General features: G+C 41.1%; 1 long non-coding RNA gene across 1 annotated transcript; it reads right to left on the reverse strand.

Annotated features, from left to right (window-relative positions):
- Nucleotides 1-1,888: 1,888 nt before the first annotated feature.
- On the reverse strand, nt 1,889-13,255 carry LOC138963276 (uncharacterized). The gene is made up of 3 exons (XR_011454766.1): nt 12,780-13,255; nt 11,694-11,770; nt 1,889-3,013 (listed from the first exon to the last, which is right to left on the reverse strand). It is a non-coding gene; the product is annotated as an uncharacterized lncRNA (long non-coding RNA).
- Nucleotides 13,256-21,902: the final 8,647 nt, after the last annotated feature.

Consider the following 21,902-nt stretch of genomic DNA (forward strand, 5'->3'; position numbering starts at 1 on the left):
CCTGCTCACACAACTGTTTCTAGCCGGAGGAGATCGGACGCGTACTGAAATCGAAGAAGGTGCGGAAATTCCTTGAATGCAAAACAAATAAGCGGACATCTGCAGAACCACCGCGGGCCGGATTTAGTTGACAATGCGTCATCATCACGAGTGACGTCAAGCTATTTCGACATTTGTTTGTAAATTACGTCACTCCAAGAGAGAAAGTCATACCGCTGTGCTGTCGCAGATCTTCTTGCCATCAATAATCCAGAATTGGCCCAGTGTTGGTGTGCCAGCAAAAACCCACCTATAATTGCCAGCAAAACGCCACCTATGGCCCAATGCTGGCAAACCAGCACTGGGCCATCAATGGCGTGCCAACAGTGGGCCAATTAAAGGCACAGTGCAGCTCACAGCCTTCGTTTTGCGTTTTTGTTGCAGCTGAGTGCATTTACAGTTCAAAAATGCACCTATGGTAGTAAAACAAACCCAAAACTACCCAACGACGACATCTGTGAAGCTCGACAGTTTCTTGTTCACGCGAGTGCATAAATTAACCTAGTTATTACGTGGTGTACGCACAGATTCGTGACGTAAGCGTCGTCTGCTTTGATGCCAAGATACACGATCAGATTCGCCAGCACGTTTGAGACGGACCGCCCGAAACTGACCACAAACCGACCGTGTAGCATGCGAACCGTACATCTCACAAGCTTGAAAGCACCCGTCTCGGCCCATCCGTTTGAAATACAGCAGGATCTATTCCGAACGGATCAAGGAACTTCCAGTTCCAGCCCCTGAGCGCACTTCAGTCGACACCCACTTTACAAATGGCGGTCAGTTCAGCATCAACACTTGCCGATTCGGAACCGAAATATTTTATCAACCTGAATCTTGGCGAGGAGTTGGAATCTATGGAACCATGGAAGTAAAAACTACAAAAACCAGCAACATCGGGACCTGTTCATACTGTCCATGCAGCAGACGTGGGGTGAAATGAAAGGTAAGCGTCTGGATCTAGATTTGTTTGCATTCATGTATTGTATAGATCTGTATCAAAGATGGTTTGTCTGTCTCTTGTCTCTATGCTTTCCTTGCTGTACGCTTTTGTCTTGAAGGCAAGTATGTAGATATACATTTCTCTCCTGTTCCGGTCTCAAATCTGCCTTAGCCGAACTCTAGTTCTACGTTCAAAACATACCTCCTGGCACATTGCCTCTTTTAGCTTTACAGTGTAAAATTATCTGGCAACTTCTATCATAATCAATGTGTCATCTGTTTGGGAAAATGCTGTCAGTTAATTGGGAGTAAAGAAAACAGTCTAGTGATGTGTTGATTACCCTGCCGTAAATTGCGTAGTTGAAATGATAGAGAAAAACAAAACGCAGTAGCAACGATCATTTTGCATGACTGTAGCATTCAGTCATCTTTATGCTCTTATTTAGCTTATTCACGAACACAAAGCAAATAGTGGCTGACTCAGTCACTGGGGTATTCGCATAAGAAGGCTCTCTTGCCTTGAAATTACCAAACAATAACACACAAGCACTCATTGCCAACCAAAAAATAAAAACGCACACGCACACACACTGTGACCCGCACATGAATACTGTGAGACACACACACGCACATACCGACACACACACACACACACACACACACACACACACACACACACACACACACAGCCACACGCATGCACAGAGAAAGAGGGAGAGAGATGACAAATGAAATACTAATTTTGCTTTGCTGCTTTTATTTCCTCCAGTTAATGCCATCAAGACAAACAACAATCCTTCGTAATAAGGGACTCGACAGGGACAGATGACATCTACACTCCAAAGTGAAAGTACTTGCAAGAGCATTTATTTCTTCTGCCTGTCATCAAGAAACAACCTTCAGCCACAAATCGGGTAAGCTTTACACCAGCCGGTATGCTGTAGCTTCATAAACCTGTTAAATTTACAGATCTAACAATAAAAATAGATCAATATTGGTGTTAGTGGAGATTGATGTATGCTTGGGCCTTGGGTGTGTGTGTGTGTGTGTGTGTGTGTGTGTGTGGGGGGGGGGTCATATACCAGACATTTAAAATCAAGTGAGCTTACTGTACACCATGTAAACAAGGTATGTGTAAAACCTTTTCAGTCCATCATTATTCCGTTAAGTGGCTCCATTGCCAGGTGACTGCACCAGCAGAATTGATTCAAGTAATCAAAACACTCTCCTATCACATATCGAACCTATCTGGAGCTGTGGTTTGAACCATGTGTTCCGTGTGGTTTGTACCATTGTGACCAGGTGGGCATCGCCACCCATTAGGCATAATGCAATCACACTCACTCACTTGGTTGTGGGGAAAAAACTCATTACCAACAACCACAGGCACAGTTGCATTGTGCAAGTCTGGAAGATATCTGGCAGGGGGAATGTTCAGTGTATTTTGATTTATTAGGTGTGAATGTTGAACGTTTGTATCACTGTTCCTTAAATTCACATCCATGTCAAACATCACACAATGATAATGAGCGTCAATGATGGCAAGAAAAATAACGGAATAAAAAAGCAAATAGACTTTAGAAAGATAAGGATAATTTAATTGTTGTTCCTATTTTTTCCCCTTCTATTACACGATTATAAATTATGCAGAAAACCGGACTTTTTGTGTGCGGTAATATTACATAATTAATAAGAAAAGAGATGTAGAGTATTTTTTTTATATATTATTTTGAAATGGGCTAAATATGGGCTGTGTGACTGTTTACTGTGCTTTCCTTTTTTTCTTTATTCTATTTTTTGTTAAAGATACATTCAACACAGTCGTTTTTGTTTGCTGTTATTGTAATACTATATAATTATGAAAGTAAAAGAAGTAAAAACATGTTATTTTAACAAAACAAACACAAATTTGATCAACTGTTCTTGAAGCTCTAAGTGTCACGGGTCGTCTCGTCTATGACACCCACGCAGTTAGGAAACAGCCACAAGTCTGCTGTTATGACTTCCCCTTCGGCCTGTGTGTGTGAAGCACCTGCAAAACACACACACTCACACACACACACACACACACAAGTTTATTTGCATGTTTACATTGTTTTTGAAATCGTTTGAACATGTTCCTCTATGTATGTTTCAGGATGACACATTTGAAAACAAAGAAGATAAGTTCTCAAAGTTGATCTGGATTACCACAACAACCATGAAAACAAAAAGGGGGGGGGGGAGGGGGGGCACGGAGCCTCTGGGGCCTTCCCAACACAACCCTGAACAACCTTAACCAAGAACCAGTTTTGGATGACGACCCTATCCTAGGCGGATTACCCGATTTTGGGCCATCGGCTGCTGATGTCAACACATCTTCACAGAAGGTTCAAGACCCAAAACGTGTGTGGCAACAAAGGACACAAATACAAAGAAAAGGTTGGAAAGCCAAGAGGCTGTCGCGCTGAGGAATATTAGCTCTGTGCTGCAAAAGAGATTCAAGGCACACTCCTTCTCGTGAAAACATGGACGCTATGGCATGCTTAAACGGTGTAAGTGTCCAAAGGCTCTCGGCAGGCATAAAAGGCAGTTTTTGCAGCCGTTTAAGCGGATAATGAGACAAGAAAACGATACATCTGAGTAACTCGCAAACGCATTCAGCATGGGTGTGAGCCCAACATTTTGCCAGGACTAAACATTTTGGAAGGCCGGGGTGCTCCAGCGGGGTGCCCCCCAGCCGAAAATGAATTTTAGTATTATACTTTATTGGGAGGGTTTAGGTGGCCTCTCCTGACTAAATCTTATAACAAACAAGTGTTTTTTTAAGAGATGCATAATATAGATTTGTAACTGACCAGCTGAAAATGAATTTGAGTAATTCAAGAGGGGCTATTTGAGCCTCTCCCAGGTTTAAAACTGAAAACAGCTACCACAAAAATTTAACAAGAAGGGCAAAGCCCATACGACTCACATGCTTGACCTTGACCTTTACATGACCTTGATCACGGGGCGGACGCCTTACCACTAGGCCAACCGTGTATGTGCCTAAGAGTGTGTGCATTGTGTGTATGAGATTTGTGTGAGTCAATGTGTGTGTGTGTGTGTGTGTGTGTGTGTGTCTGTGGGTGTGTGCGTGCGTACATGCGTGCGTATGTACATGTGTATGTGTGTGTGTGTCTGTTTGTATAAGAGATAAAGAGAGAGAGAAAGAGAGAGAGAAAGAGAGAGAGAGAGAGAGAGAGAGAGAGAGTGGTTGGTTTGTGCGTGTGCGTAAGTATATGTGTGTGTATGTGTGTTTGTTTGTAAAGGTGTGTATGTCCGTCTGTCTATATGTGCGTATGGGGGTGTGTTTTGTGTGTACAGTGAAGTGTGTGTGAGAGAGTGAGTGAGTGCGTGTGAGTGAGTGTGTATGTGTGTATGTGTGTGTGTGTGTGTGTGTGTGACTGTGTGTGTGTGTGTGCGTGTGTGTGTGTGCGTGTGTGTGTTTGAGAGAGAGAGAGAGAGAGAGAGAGAGAGAGAGGTTTGTCTTTCGCTGGGGTATGCAGTGCCTTGGCGTTGCACATCTACTTACAGAGAAAATGGGAAAAATGTGAAAAATAGCTGTTTTTTAGACAACATTTATGGCCCCTGCGACCTTGACCTTGAAGCAAGGTCAAGATGCTATGTATGTTTTTTGGGGCCTTGTCATCATACACCATCTTGCCAAATTTGGTACTGATAGACTGAATAGTGTCCAAGAAATATCCAACGTTAAAGTTTTCCGGACGTCCGGACGGACGGACGGACGACTCGGGTGAGTACATAGACTCACTTTTGCTTCGCATGTGAGTCAAAAAAAAGGGGGGGTGGGGGATATGTAAGAATGCACAAAATCAAAAACCTCCATACTTGAAGGTGTTTGGTTGCACCACTTTTGCTAGGGGGTCTACAAAAAACAAGTTGTATACACATTTCAAGAAGGGTTTTAGAAGCATCTCCTCGCTTAAACTAAAACTTAAAATTGGAGATGCACAAAATGTAAAAAAATCTTGTGAACTTGAAGGTATTTGGAAGTATCCAGCTGAAAATGAATTTTAGCAATGCAATAGGTGTTATTTGAGCCTATTCTGACTTTAAAACTGAAAACAGCACACCATTTTGCTTGTTTAAAAATATTATTAGGGGGGGGGGGGGGGGGGTAAATGAATGCATAAAATAAATTAACAATATGTTTGGTTGTACCACTCATGCTAGGGGGTCTACAAAAACAAGTGGTATACACATTTTTTTTTTTTCATTACTTTATTGTCCCATCGCTGGGAAATTCGGGTCGCTTCCTCCCAGTGGAAAGCTAGCAGCAACGGAGTCGCGCTACCCAGGTGTCTGCGTGTTTAGGTGTATTCAGCCACCTGCACTTATGGCAGAATGACCAAGATCTTTAACGTGCCATTGTGGTGACACGGGGGTGGGAGATGGATACCGTCTCTGGGTCTGCACATAAAGTTGACCCGTGTCCGTCCCGGCCCGGATTCGAACCAGCGACCTCTCGATCACAAGTCCAGTGCTCTACCACCTGAGCTACCCGAAGAAGAGTTTTAGAAGCATCTCCTTGCTTTAAAAACAAAAACTTTAAATTGGAGCTGCAAAACATTTAAAATTCTTGTAAACTTGAAGGTATTTGGAACTAACCAGATGAAAATAAATTTTAGCACATCAAGAGGTGCTATTTGAACCTCTCCTGGCTTAACAACAAAAATAGCACACCATTTTTTTTTATTTTTTTATTTTTTTTTATTTTTTTTTTTGGGGGGGGGGGGGGGGGATTAAATGAATGCACACAATCAAAAAATCTCCATACTTGAAGGTGTTTGGTTGCACCACTCTTGCTAGGGGGTGTACAAAAACAAGTGGTAAACACATTTCAAGAAGGGATTTAGAAGCACCTCCTCACTTACCAAAAACTTAAAATTAGAAATGCACAAAATTTTAAATTCTTGCAAACCTGAAAGGTATTTGATTTCATTATCTAGTTTTGTCTTTGATTTAAAAAATGCTTACTGCATTAAAGAAAAATAAAGTTCTAGGCGAGTGAATTCTGAGAACTTTAAAAAGGCAAAATCTTTAAACCAAGTACCTCTCAGGCTCTGCGGCTGATATGTCTCATACTCCAGGTATCGAGAAAACAAAGAAACTTCACAATCAACGTTTTCCCCATATATGTATAGGTTACAACACGAGTGGTTTTTTATATGGCTTGTATTTCAGTCAAGAACCAGCGGATGAATATCATCGGGAGACACGAGCCTCTGGCGAGTGGCTCTCGATTGATATTCCCGCTGGGTCTTGACTGAAATACAAGCCATATAAAAAACCACGAGTGTTGTAATCTGTATATCCCATTCTACCATCAAACACAAAGTGTAGACTACTAGCGGCACTGTTGCGATCTGTGCAGGGTAAAACTGTTGCCAGCGAGACTTAGCCCTTTTGCAACCTTAAACTAAGTGACCGTCGCTGAAAAAATAAAACGAATGAGTGCATCGATAAGTACGCGGTAACACTACTTTCAGACCATTTAAAAGCTTTAAGTAAAGGTTCATAAGTTGCAAGAAAGTAATGAAGTCGAATAGAAATTAATTTAGTTGAAGCGCACAATTCTTTTGTTTTGCGTTTCAGGTCGGCAGAACGGGCGAAACGGGTTTGGGACCCATTTGGCTTACTCGATTCAGAATCGATTCCACGTTGTTTTTCTCGAACGTGTGTAATTAGGCTTATTGACAGAGAAGCAAATTTTAGGGAACAAATATGTAGGTTTAGATTTTACCATTTGCTCCCTATTTGAAATGTATCTACGTGATAAACTGTTTTGCGAGTGTGTTTGCATGGATGAACTTAAACTGGTATGGGTACCGGTGTGAGGAAAACGCGACCGACACGTCTGTCACCGCCGATTGATTGCATTTTGAAGGAATATGACTGGATTACGGAAAAATATGTGGACTTACTGCAGAGCCAGGCAAAAGAGTAGACTTGCTCGCAAAACACGTGAAACAGCCGATGTTTGATAGCTGAAGGCGCACACCAAAACACACTACCGACAGATACTCAAAAGTCGTCTGCTAACGTTGCAAGGGGAGGGTACTCGTGTTTTTGTTTTGGTTCGCTAGCATCTGGTTATCTTGTAAGTTGAATGTTCGTTTTTTTCGACCTGCATTGCTTTCATAATGAAAGAAACTTTTGCTTATTGCATCTCATACATCAGATCAGTTCTGAGATTCATTTTTGCGTGCAACTGATATGGTTTTCTGAGCCGTGCAATACGATTTTAGAACTTCATACAAATGTGTCACATTGTTCGGCGCGAGGTCAAAGGTCGGGAGGAAAGTAGTCCTTTGCCCAAATCGGAATCTGCACTATCATATATTTTTTGGAGTCCATGATGTATTTATTGAGCTATAAAAATACAACATATATACCCATACTGAAGTAACAGAGACAAAGAAGGGAGGTCATGGGATATATATGAGGCTTTGCCAAAAGGTGCTGGGGGGGTGCTTGGACATTTGTGACAGTTGATTTTTTTTGGTGTTTTAAGTGATACATTAGTCTTTGATGAACACATTTGTGTAATAAAAGAATGGTTTGTGCATTTGGGAAATGTGTACGGTTTGATAATATGCCATAAAACGCCAATTTTGAGAAAAGCCACATGTGCAACAAAACTGACCACAGAACCCATTAATATCATTTCATACAACTGGTAATGATTTATTTCTAGTAAACAGACCCTGCAGAAGCATTATCAGTCTTTAAAAGTACATTTGGAGCCAAATCTTGAATGCAGTGTCACGTAATGTCGCAAAACGCTCAAACATCATAAAAGTCAAAACTGATACTTTCTGCTAAGTAACCACAAGAAGTATAAACCCTAAAATAAAATATAACACTTCAACAGAAACACTGACACATGTTAAAAATATCCCTAAAAGTTGTTACAGTTTGCTCAAACTAGTTAAACATGTTGTTGTAGGTGTCACGTGTTACAAAAATATTGATGGACATGAAAATATTCATAATATTTGAAATAACAACCAGAATGTTATACATACACTAACTTTTCATTTACAATCTAAAGATTAGGTTATTTATGGAATATGAAAACAGAAACAATAGCAAAACATGTTAAAAGCAAGTCATAACAGCATTCTACGTGTCACATGTTACACTGTGTGAGTGGACATGAAATTATTCAAAATGTTATAAATGACAACTGTGATATTAAATAGACCTTTAGGATACATTCATATTTTGAAGATTAGGTAATTATGGAACATCAAAGCACCACAAAAAAAGTAACATCATGTTCAAAACGGGTCAAATCTGCGTTCTACCTGTCACGTGTTACATGGAGTCAGTGGACATGAAATCAATGAAAATGTCAAAAATAACTACAATATTCAAACAGACATTTAGAATACAGTTTTAACCTAATGTCTATGTACATCTGGAACAAGGTTCTCAATCAAATCGAATTTTTTTAATTAGTTGTACGTAAAATCCTAGCAAAATCCAATTTAAAAAAAAAAAACTTTGATTTTTTTTATGTTGGGGAGGGGGGGGGGGGGGGGTGGTGTTAAAACAATCTCATGAAAATATTCCTTCCCCCTGCTAACCCAAAAGCATTTTTTCAGCTTTGGCTACAATATTTACAAGGACATAAATGTCTCCTCCTAAATCGTTGCACGGATATGAACGTATCCTCCTGAATCGTAACACGGATATTAACAAAAACAGAGGATCGAATTTTTCTTCAATCAAATTTGCCTCCAAAAGTAGCAAGCAGTTGTATATAGGTTACACAATATGCAAGATAATCAGAACTCGGAGTGTGTAAGCTATTTATCCCATTACTCCGACGTTTTCATTAAAAACACTTACTTTTTCCACTAAAACCTGCCCGTGCCTGTTTTCAGCTTGCCAAAAGCCTCCGCAGTCGAAATTCATGTCAATGAATTCATGCGCATAGCTAGTTCCCATTTGTCAGCATAATGGACGGCGTCATTCGACTTGTATGTAGACATTCAGTCATTCAAATTGCTTATAAAAAGGTCTGCTATCTGCTTTTACATTTTGAAAGTCATTTTAAAATATCCTTGTGTATCATGTATATGACATCGACTTTCGTTATACTCGATTCGGCATACCGGGTTTATATTTTTACCAGAATTGCGCACGATAATGGCAGCGCAACAAATTCAGTTCGGGCCGTGCTGGTTTGATCGTTGACCCAAGTCAGTTTGCATGCAGTGTTACTGTTTGTCAGTCGGGGATAGAAATGTTGGCTGTCATCGCGCTGTTATGTTTTGGTCAGTTTTCACACGTGGATCACTTACATATTCAGTCGGTCGGGTTTTGTGTGTGTGTGTGTGTGTGTGTGTGTGTGTGTGTGTGTGTGTGTGTGTGTGTGTGTGTGTGTGTGTGTGTGTGTGTGTGTGTGTGTGGCCGCCCTTCGTGGTCGGCTGGGCGTTAAGCAAACAAACAAACAAACAAACTCTCTCTCTCTCTCTCATTCTCTCTCTCTCTCTCTTTCTCTCTCTCTCTCTCTCTCTCTCTCTCTCTCTCTCTCTCTCTCTCTTTCTTTCTTTCTTTCTTTCTTTCTTTCTTTCTCTCTCTCTCTCTCTCTCTCTCTCTCTCTCTCTCTCTCTCTCTCTCTCTCTCTCTCTCTCTCTCTCTATCTCTCTCTCTCTCTCTCTTCAGGAACCGACAAGGAATAAGATGAAAGTGTTTTTAAATTGATTTCGAAAATTTAATTTTGATAATAATTTTTATATTTTTAATTTTCTGAGCTTGTTTTTAATCCAAATATAACATATTTATATGTTTTTGGAATCAGAAAATAATGGAGAATAAGATGAACGTAAATGTGTATCGTTTTATAAAAACTTTTTTTTTTTTTTTACAATTTTCAGAGTTTTAATGACCAAAGTCATAAATTAATTTTTAAGCCACCACGCTGAAATGCAATACCGAAGTCCGGGCTTCGTCGAATATTACTTGACCAAAATTTCAACCGATTTGGTTGAAAAATGAGAGCGTGACAGTGCCGCCTCAACTTTCACGAAAAGCCGGATATGACGTCATCAAAGACATTTATAAGAAAAAATGAAGAAAAAAAGTCTGGGGATATCATACCCAGGAACTATCAAGTAAAATTTCATAAAGATCGGTCCAGTAGTTTAGTCTGAATCGCTCTACACACACACACACACACATACACACACACGCACACACCACGACCCTCGTCTCGATTCCCCCCTATACGTTAAAATATTTAGTCAAAACTTGACTAATTGTAAAAAGTAGTCCATCTGTAAACTCTGAATATGCAGATGACCTCCATAAATTATTCAATTGTACTCTGAAATCAAAGACAATGACCAATGACAGTTGAGATCGAAACTCGGTTGTGATGGGATATCCATAGGATATCCATATGGTTGTGATGGAATATTCAGAATAATCACCTCCTCAGCTAACAGAGATAAAGAGGCAGGTCATGGGATAATATAAGCTAATTCAATTCGTCGGGAGAAGAATTATGGGCAAGTGTCAAACATTAGATCTACAAAGTGTCAAACGTTACGTATAGATCTACACCTTACCCTGAACAGACAGTACAATATTTTCTCAACTTTACGGCTCGTCGTCTCCATGATTTCAATCGAATCGGTGACCGGAAACGCCAAAGAAGCAAAGCTAGTGGTTTCCACGCTTTTGTATAAAATACTCGCGAAACTTCTTTGTGAAAATTGCAAAAATAACAAAATGTGTCAAACGTTACTTTCGGACATTAAACTCCATCGATTCTTTTTAGCTGCTAGATACAATAACTTCGCAAATTCTGACTCAAATGCAACACACTGCTTTTATTTCCTCGAACACGAAACTATCGTTTTCATCCAAAATGGCGGCCATTCAAAGCACCAAGACCGGCGAAAATCGAATCTGTAAACAAGTTGGTCTGCGGACATGAGGCCTTCGAAAATAACCGGGTATTTACTGGGCGAGGTTTTCGGTAAATTCTGGTTCTAATTACGATTGTTGCACATTCCACTAAGAGTTGCATGCTTAGACTGTATGAAATACGCTGATTAAAACCGATAAAGTGATGCAGACCATGAAAAATCGAAAATTTCCCGAGGACACCAAAATGTCCAAAATTTTTCGGGGCCGTTTCTGGTGTATGTTTGAAACATTTTATTTTTTATTTAACATTCACAACAACAACAGGCTTCAAAACATTAAAAAAAGCATTCATCAAACTCCCTTTTTCAAAGCACAATACATGTAAACATGTTGGGGTAATCCAGTTAATTACACTTGCTTTCCAAAAATACATGGGTCCGAAATGGCACCTTTTGGCAAAGGCTCATTATATATATATATAACCTGTTTTGGAATCGATCAATCTTCAATTGCACAATAAGATGGATTGCAACTGTCTTTTTTTCATCGTTTACAGATCAATCATATAAACTATCAACTGACTGACCTAGTATTACTTTGTTTGGCTTTTTCATAAATAACAAATACACTTCATGTATAACGTCGAACGCTGAAGAAGAAGAACTTCATGTATAACAAACATGGTTTTTGCATGCATTCCTGATTTTGTGTGTGGATGTGAGACCATGCATGGGGATTTTTATTCTGTGTGTACTATTAACTGCTAGATATAAACATACAACTACCTGCTTAGATCAAGAGAAGAAGCACCACCTGCCTGTGTTCTGCTTGGCACGGTTGCAGTATGAACGTAGCCTCAATGCTGATTCACAAAATGTAAAAAATTAATAAAATGAGCAATTAAAAAAATGTACAATGCTTTCAAAAATACAATGCATATATTATTATTATTATGTCCAATAAAATAATCATTTAAAGACCTCATGAAAACACAACCAACACCCACAGGGCCTAACAGACAGAGCCACAAACACCAAGGGGGCACACACACACACACACACACACACACACACACACACACACACACATGTACAGTGTACACATGCACACACAGGTACACACGCAGACACACGCGTACATAGTACAGCTAGTACAGAAATCTCAGGATGAACCGATCCATGCTATGTTTGTAATATTTCATTTGCAATGCATATTAGTTCTATAAATACTGTAGTATCATAGCAGACAAAAATGCCCAGAGACAGTTGGCTTATCCGAGAGGAGTCGTCAAACAGCTAGTGCAAAGGTGCATAATTATGGCATTATATGTTATATATGTTTTGTTTTGTTTTTACAGTTTGTGAATTGGGAATCACAACACCACAAGCAATGATGACTATATAGGCCCTTATATAAACGACACCAAACAAAATCACAGCTTATGCAAAGTCCCAGTTATCAAAGCAAACGCCAGGCACCAAGAATCCACAATTTGTTTAGTCAGGGCGCAACAGGCACTTGACTTGAACCAGAGTGGGTGGGTGCTGGGTTTGGGCTTATCCCGTGCTTTAAAATGATCTATAGCGACATTCTGCAGGTGATTTCTACCCACCACCAGTACCCAACTTCCTCTGTTCTATTGTCAAGTGCCAGTGGTCTGGCAAAAACAAAGTACGAAATGAAAACACACAAAGTGAACCACGGCGATACATAGAACTCCTGCTCCACGACAAATCGCACTCTCCCTTCCCCCTCCCTCCCCAAGTTCAGAAATTATTTTTACAATCACGTCCAAAATACACTATTATCACATAACAGAATTAGAATGATAACCATCTCTTTCGAAGTGCATGAAAAGTAGATCTACTCACTTGACCAGCAAAATGGGGATTGTTGATGACAAAATTCTTCTTCAGTTCAATCCATCGCGCAAGCTCCTCCCCGAAATAACCCCGCCGCGTATCATAGCTGTGTCCACGAGCGAGTTTTTCGTCTCTCCTCTGCCTTGTTCAAAACGGTGTAGTCGGCGGGGAATCATTGCGTTTTGATTTCTTCTTTTGGCTTTGGTCTGAGTTCGATTCAACTGAGTGATCCCAGCCTCCATTTTGTTTTACACAAACTCATGATGACGTCTGACATAGTTTGCGAGTGACGTGTCTTTTTGTGCATGATGTGGTGATCTACCTGATCTAAATTTAGATCCAAAAATAGGCCAAGGACCGGCGGGTCCGAGTTAGAAATTAATTCATAAAAAAATTGCAGTTCTTGACTCCTTGCATGGAAGTCAATGAAACATGGTATTTATTCAAAGGGATAGACGCCTGAGGTATGACTAAAAGCCCTAGGGGCTACGTGCACCTGGATTTGACAAGTCCAGTATCTTTAAGGAATTTTACTGGCCGACAATATTACTGGAATGCCAGAGATGGGCCAGTAATGGCAAGCCATAACTGGGCCTTTGTTGGCAAACCATAATTGGCCCAGTATTGGTTTTTTTATGGCCAGCTTTACCAAACTTGCCAGCAAAAAACCAGCAATGGCCCAGTTCTGGCATGTTTATTGGGGTAGTGCAGTCTAAATAATGTACATCTCATTTAGTAAGGTAATATAATGTAATGCATACATTATATTATAGCGTATCTATAGGCTCTTTAGCAAGTAAAGGAATTAATATAGTTCTAGGTCAGCGGTGTATGAATACACGTTTGCACCCCGTCAACGAAATAGGCCCGGTTTTGGGTTGGTACTACCCGTGAGAGACAACGGTACGGTCGCAGACGTATTGGCGGGCGCGAGTACTCGCATCAACCGGCGGTTGTAAGTTGAGCTTGTGTTATTGACTTGGCGGGTGAACTATTGTTTTCGTATTGCTGTGGCTGGGTAGATGTCGTTGTCTAATGTTTGTTTTGTTTGTGCTTACGTTGGTATAGTTGTAATATTGTAGGACACGGTGAATGTGAGACATGTTATATCCGTGGGAATGTGCACGGGAAAGATAAGGATGACATCGACCGGTCCATTACAACATATTCGTATAGAGTGCCTCGGGATATATAATTAACGCATGTCTGGAAGTGATATATAGTGAACGTACAGTGGAATAATATGTGTGTAATTATTTGCATATAACTATTAAATATTCGTTCACATGGAAAAATCACATATTATCCAAGATGGCGGCCGACATCCCGACAACTTTAGTATACTTATAGTATTGATCATGTTGTGTTATATCTTCATATTATAGTGTGTAATAATATGCGGGGATAAATCAAACCTGTGCAGGGATATGGGTGTTGCGACATGAAATCGTGGTCATGTAATGTAATGTAAAGTTGGATACCACAATCTAACATTTAGTGTACGTTTGTCCAGTTATTTGTAACATATCACATGGCGTATATGGTCATGATAAACACAATAAGTTTATAGGTTGAAGCGAACTATAAATATATATTGTAAAGCCCCGTTTTATAGCTAATGCATTAAATAATTATCCTTTTCCATATATGGTTGCCAGGTGTAATATTCGATCTTGATGTCCATCGGTATTATGCGCTAAGAGGTTGCATTACCGATGAGCACTAACACAACCATCGATACACGCCAGGTAGCTAGGGATGGTGTTGTTCAGTATTAACTTGCTGTTTTATTGTATGCAGTTGGCCGGAGAGAACGGAGGAGGGACGTATGATTACGTGAAGGCGTTAAGACTGGACAGTGGGAACGCTGTCGGAAGGTGACTGCGGTTCACGGTGACGCATGAAGGGCGACGTGGGTCACTCCGACAAGAAGGTTCCACACAGATTGTACGCGGGACCACCAGAAGACGGCAAGAGGAAGGGGTTTGGTCAGCTCTACATGTCTAGGAATCTGGGGAACAGCTCTGAAGGATGGAGCTGGGTACGACGAGCTTAGGCAGTCGGGGACCTTTCTAGTGGGTCAGAATCAGAAACCTGCGGCATTCTGAGGAGGGAAGGACAAGGGCGCCTTGATGGGCAGTGTGTATCCCTGAAAAGCTAAGTACCCTGTCGCTGTTAAAGTATGTGTCTGTGTTCGTGTGATTGGGTGATGCAACATTATTGAGCGCCGGATACGAACCAGGGGGGTGCTTAGGACTGGATTCCAGAATAATTTCATGTGAATTCATGTGTTGTCAATTGTTGTAGTATTTGTATGGCGTACGCGTTAATTGTGTGGATGTTATGTGTATAAATTTGTGTATTTTATATAAAGCTTATAAGTTACATGTGGTTCCTTTAGTTGTTTATACATAGTGACGTCTATCTCCACTTGTAATCTTTCTTGGGTGTGTGGTGAGTGAATGAGTTGGGTTTTTGCGTGTGCTCCCAAGATTGCTCAATCTTGAGGGGATAAGCCGTCACGTGTCATTCAGTATACGTGCGGTCACGTGGTACGATATGGGCCCTCGAGTCGAAGTGTTGGCAGGCTGGAAGGTAGGATTTTCACTTAGTATTCAATATATACCAGTCATTCATAACTACTATCAATTAGATTATGTTTCTTACGATGCTAGCTTATCCCTCCTTCATTCCTACTATGCTCAGTTCTTTGGTTTAGCAAGAAACGTCTATGAAAAATTCCAATCGCATGCTAAGGTCAAAGTGCACCCATGCTAAGGTCAAAGTGCAATTCTTTCAGGCAGCTTTTTGTGCATTCCCTCGATCTATTGAACACTCTGAAACATTTCGGGAGGTTACCAGCTACCCATCTTTGTGATTGTGAACAAAAACAAGAATGTGAAGGTACTTGATCGCATGAATACAAAATCGTGTGTGGGGTCCCAGTTTTTGCTAAGATCAAAGTGCACATGTCTGTAAATTGCAGAAATGCTAAGGTCAAAGTGCTTTTTCAGATCAAAGAGACTGCCCTCCATTGATAGTTTTTGACTCACCTGAGTAATTGGTGAGTATTAGGATTCATATGTGTCCGGTTGTATAGCCGGGCGGCCGGCCGAAACTTTTAGGGTTTGATGATCTCACGAAGTAACCCCAGTTTGGTTGACCCTCGTCCAATTTGGGGGTCACAGCGGGGTCATGTTCGTTTTATAAAACTTAACGTTGAGGTTATATCAGATGTTATTGAAGCTACCGCTTTGATACTAACACTTCTAGGGTTTGATAATCTTCCGACTTGACGTAAGTTTGATTGACCCTCGTCAAGTTTTGGGGTCACAGGGACGGGGGGGGGGGGGGGGGGAGGGGGTGTCATGTTCGATTCATTATAACTTAACATTGATGTTATCTCATGCGTTTTTGAAGCTAGAGCTTTGAAACTTTGAACACTTGAAAGGATTGATAATCTATCGACGTGACCGTAGTTTGGTTGACCCCAGTCACATTTTGGGGTCACAATGGGGTCATGTTTGTAAAAGCTTTACATTGACGTTTTGTCAGTTATTTTGGGAGCAAAAGCCTCTAAATTTCACTAAATTGTAGGTGTTGGTAATCAGCAAGCATGACCAAAATGTGGCTTGTTTTCATCAAATTTTAGAATCCCGGCAGCAAAATGTTTGCTGGAAAAGATTTTGACCACTGACAATGTCCACTGAGCTATTAAGGGTATAAGTCTTGACCTCATTAAGCTATGATGTCATTGTTTGATTTGGTCAGTCTTGGCTACTCTTGGTGATGACATCATGTTAGGATGTCATAGTGTCAAAAATGAGGTCACTCAAGTGTCTGAGTGTACATATTTTATCTGGGCTAGCCAACACCCAATATGGGAAAGAAAATAAGTAATTATCATCATTCTTGTTCAAAAACAAAAAAAGACTTTTTTCCGAAAATAATTTGGTGGATGTTGAGTATGTCAGGCTAGTGGAAGGAGGTTGGTTTGAATATGTGAAATATTCTTAGAGTTGACTGGATTGATACAGGTCACATATTATAGATCAAGTTTGTGTCAATCAGTTGGTCAGTATAAAGTTCTCTTGAACATTATTTTATGAATGTGGAACAGCTTTTATTTCAACAACAAAATCTTGTTGCAGGTAGAGCAAGAAAAGGGCTTCTATTCCTCGTGCCCATCGATATGCGATTCAAAGGAGTACTTGGCCATGAACTCCTTGTCACAACACGGGCTTGTGCACCTCGAGCCACCGCCAATCTTGTGATAAGGACGCTCATGTTCTACCTGGGCCCACTTTCTGGCATACATCTTGCCGCAGGTGTTGCACAGATGTGATTTTTTTGTGGGGGTGGTAGTGGCCAATGGTTGTCCTGGTAGTACCTCCTCTTGCTGCTCCTCCTCACCGACCTCCTGGGACATAGAGGTTGACGCCAAGGGTTTCACTGGGTCGACTTTTTCTACTTCCTCCTGATCCCCACGGGCTTCCACCACCACTTCATGACTGATTTCATGAATGCTGTCGAGAGTCTCAAATGAAAGACTGTCCATCTGTAAAAAGCACAACCTCGCATACCGTGAATATTTTGTTACATAATTCTACTCACGCATCTGTGATGATATGTTGCGGATACACAGGGCCTCACATCCACGTCGGACATCGGACATATGAGGATATTTTTTTCAAATGTCCTATACATTTTTCATGCAGGATGACAAATGTCCTATTGTTTTTGTCACAAAGTGGTCAATGTCCGATTATTCTATCATTTGCTCCGGACATCGTCAGTACCTCTCAATTTACAGTAGTTTGAATGCTATTTTATCGATGTATTGCGAAGCGATGTGTAGCAGACGAAATTAGACACTTTGTGCCTCTAGTACCAAAGAGTTTCCAAGGCTCGCAACTCGGAATGCTCGAAGCCAGTTGAGAGTTGCCTCCCTTCGCGCTTTCACCGAAAATAACAAACATGCCGCCTAAACGAAAACTGTTCACAGAAAAGGGACAGAAGAAATTACACTTCAAGTCCCTTCCCTCATCATCTGTCAGTAGCACGGAAACTGAGCTTCCTCCAGCCCCAGAGCAGTTAGAGCCCGATCGCCCAGGTGAGAATGTCGATCGCGATAGTCAAACATCGGAGCCGAAGAAAGACACTACGCCCTCCCTCACCCCCACGCGTAACTTCGTCTCAAGCTGGGCGACATCATTCCCGTGGGTGTCGCACGACCCAGAGAGGAAACTTATGTTTTGCACCTCATGTCAGCACACAGGGAAGTCCAACACTTTTACCGTTGGCTGTTCGAACTTTCGCAAATCGGCCCTTACCGATCATCAGGAAACCAAAGACCATGCCGTTAGTGTGCAAGTGCCATCTCTCCAGAGAGACAAGGAGATAGTTGAAATCCGACTGCTGACAAAACAAGAAAAGGGGGCAGCTGTGGCAGTCAAAGCTGCTCACTGGATGGTACTGGAGTGTTTGCCGATGACAAAATTCAAATCTTTGATGTGGGCTGTTGCACGAACTAGAAGTGCCAAACGTTGAGCAGTTAGATCTGTCTACAGCGACTCACTACGATTCAACAACTGCTTTCTTAGAGTTTTTGAAGGCGATGTCAGATGCCATCACACCTGAGCATCAAGATATGCTGATGCGTGTGTACCTGGAGGGACCAAAGGATGACATTCACAAGTCAGAGTGGGTGGTGAAGGTTGTTGAAAAGTGGACATCCACGAGGAAGCGAATGCTCTTCAGCAAAAGAAAGGAACCAGCACAGTAGTTGAAGTTCAGAGACAGAAACACTGCACTGACTCAATGTAATTTATTTTATATTTTCTGTTACCTTTTTGCCAAGAAAAGTATTTTTGTTCGTTTACCCTCGTGCCAAGAAACTAGTCAAGTTTAATTATATTTACGTTTTGTTACGGGAAAAAAAATTTCCTATTGATTTGTTTTTGTTCAGGACAAATGTCCTATCACTTTTACATTGGCCAGGACATTTGTCCTATGCTACCTCTCATGGATGTGAGGCCCTGGATACATCACTATTCTGTTATCCGACGCGACAGTATGGAAGTACAACATACTGGTCTTGCTGTTTGTGTCCATGATTCCAGGGATGATCTGGAAGTGAACAGTATTGAATGCCTTTGGCTTGAAATTTCTTTTAAGAATTCGAATTCTTTTCTCCTCGGCTTTGTATATAGAAATCCCGCATCCCATTCAGCTTGGTCTGACGATTTTATTGATTTGATGGATAACACCAAATGTAATAATCGCAATGTTTTGTTACTTGGTGATTTTAACATAGACTTGCATAAAACCCAGACAGCCTGGCGCTCAGTTACATCTCTCTTTGGATTCCATCAACTTGTGAACACCTCAACCAGATTGACTGATACAACATCAACGTTGATTGACCACATTTACACTAATAATACCTCCATGGTGTCAAACGTGAAAACTGTACCTTCAAGCATCAGTGACCATTGTTCAATATTTTGTTCTTGGTCGTTCAAGTTACCTAAGCCGGTGCACAAGGGCCATACAACTATTGATTATAGAAGCTTTAAAACGTTTAATGAAACCAAATTCTTCTTTGATCTCAGTTTAGCACCATTTTCCTCTGTGTTTAATCATGTTGTTGCTGACGAAGCGTTGGGTGCCCTTTTAGGTATATTTTATCCTATAGTGGATAAGCATGCCCCACTACGTCACCACAGAGTGAAATATCCATCTCTTCCCCCATGGTTGACGGAACAGATTATAGAAGCCATGGCCCTGCGTGATTTTTACAAAGCAAACAACATGAAGTCAGGGCGGGGATGTAGCTCCGTCGGTAGCGCGCTGGATTTGTATCCAGTTGGCCGCTGTCAGCGTGAGTTCGTCCCCACGTTCGGCGAGAGATTTATTTCTCAGAGTCAACTTTGTGTGCAGACTCTCCTCGGTGTCCGAACACCCCCGTGTGTACACGCAAGCACAAGACCAAATGCGCACGAAAAAAGATCCTGTAATCCATGTCAGAGTTCGGTGGGTTATAGAAACACGAAAATACCCAGCATGCTTCCTCCGAAAGCGGCGTATGGCTGCCTAAATGGCGGGGTAAAAACGGTCATACACGTAAAAGCCGTGGGAGTTTCAGCCCATGAACGAACAAACAAACATGAAGTCTGATTTTAAGAAACAAAGGAATAAAGTGACAGAATTAACACGTCAAGCAAAAGCAAATTATTTTAATACATTAATTGAGGACAAGAAAGATATTACAACTGTTTGGCGTGCTGTTAATAACATATTAGGTAAATCTAAACAGAACTCAAATCGGTCTGCCACAACCATCTCCCCTGAAGATTTTAATAACTATTTTTTGTCCCTTGCCAATAGGCTAAATGAATCTGCAAAATGCGACAGTCCTGATTCTGACATTGAAGTCTCTTTCTCAAAATTACATGATTTTTGTAATCAGAAATGTAAACCAGACGATTTTTTTACTATTCCAGACATGGCAGTGTATGAGGTAGGGAAGGTGATAGAAGGCCTTGAGAATAAAAAGTCCATGGGTCCTGATAAGATTCCTCCTTACTTGACCAAACTAGCTCTACCATATACTGTGGAGCCACTCACCTATGTGTATAATATCTGCATAAAGTACAATACTGTACCTAGTTTGTTAAAAAGAGCAAAAGTAATTCCACTCCATAAAGGCGGAAATTTATCCGACCCAAATAACTTATAGACCCATTTCCTTATTACCCATTTTATCCAAACCATTGGAAAAACATATTCACAAACATTTGCTCGCGTACATAGAAAGCAGAAACCTTTTCCATCAATTTCAGTCTGGTTTTCGAACAAATCACTCTTGTCACAGCGCCCTTACCAACTAATGCGACACCTGAGGTGCGTTGCATAGGCAGAGCGCCACAGAACGTTTGCGAACGTTTTCTAGGCAACGCATAGTTTTGTTGTGGCGCTCGCGAGCGTTAGCAAGCGCTCGGTACGAGTACCATTGTCCGGGGTCACTGTAGCGTAACAATGGCGACCGCTCGCCGAGAATGGTCTGGGAAACGGGGGTTTGCAGGGAGCATTCTGTAACGTATACCTGAGAGGTGGCACGCCAGAAACTATTGCACTGTACTGAGCTTTCCAGTTGACTCTCTCTCTCTCTCTCTCTCTCTCTCTCTCTCTCTCTCTCTCTCTCTCTCTCTCTCTCTCTCTCTCTCTCTCTCTCTCTCTCTCTCTCTCTCTCTCTCTCTCTCTACGGAAACGCGCAAGTATCAAGTGCTAGCTCTTACAAGTATCTCGGTCTGACATTCACAACCCAAGCCCGTTTGAATCTCTCTTTCAATGACGCAATCACCAGAGCCAAACAAGGTGTCATTGAAATTTTTAAAGTCTTATGGAATATAGGATGCCACGACATGGACATATTTTTCAAATTATTTGATGCGCAAATTGCTCCCATCTTGCTCTATGGCTCAGAACTATGGGGATGTTTTGACTGTTCACAGATTGAAAAGGTTCACATGTATGCCTGTAAAAGACTACTCGGGATCTCGTCAAACAGTCCAAACCAGATGGTGTATGGGGAACGTGGAAGATGCACTTTGTCAATCCTGGCAAATATCCGAAGCGTAAAGTACTGGTTGAGACTTAACTGTATGCCGGATTCGAGATATGCAAAGATGTCATACATCATGTTAAAAAACGCAGTTGAAAGGGGAAAGCAGAATTGGGCCTCACAAGTTAAATGCCCCCTTTGCATGAATGGATTTGGAGATGTGTGGTTGAACGGGTCTGTAGGTAGGGAATGTGCGTTTATTAGAACATTACAGCAACGTCTGCAAGACTGCTTTGAGCAAAACTGGCACTGTAAACTTGATACAAGTGTGAGATTTGATGTATACAGGATGTTTAAAGGAGAACTTGAAAAAGAAAAGTATCTGGGTGTCATTGAAAACCAGTACATACGCAAAATGTACACAAAGTTCAGACTGGGCATTACACCATTGAAGGTAAATAAACTGCGCTATAATCCCGAGTGCGCTGAATCCAGAAATTGTACATTTTGTACATCAACTGAAGAAAATGAAAACCACTTCCTGTTTAAATGCCCAGCTTACAATG

Source organism: Littorina saxatilis, linkage group LG3 (assembly GCF_037325665.1).
Source record: "Littorina saxatilis isolate snail1 linkage group LG3, US_GU_Lsax_2.0, whole genome shotgun sequence".
Classification (NCBI taxonomy): domain Eukaryota; kingdom Metazoa; phylum Mollusca; class Gastropoda; order Littorinimorpha; family Littorinidae; genus Littorina; species Littorina saxatilis.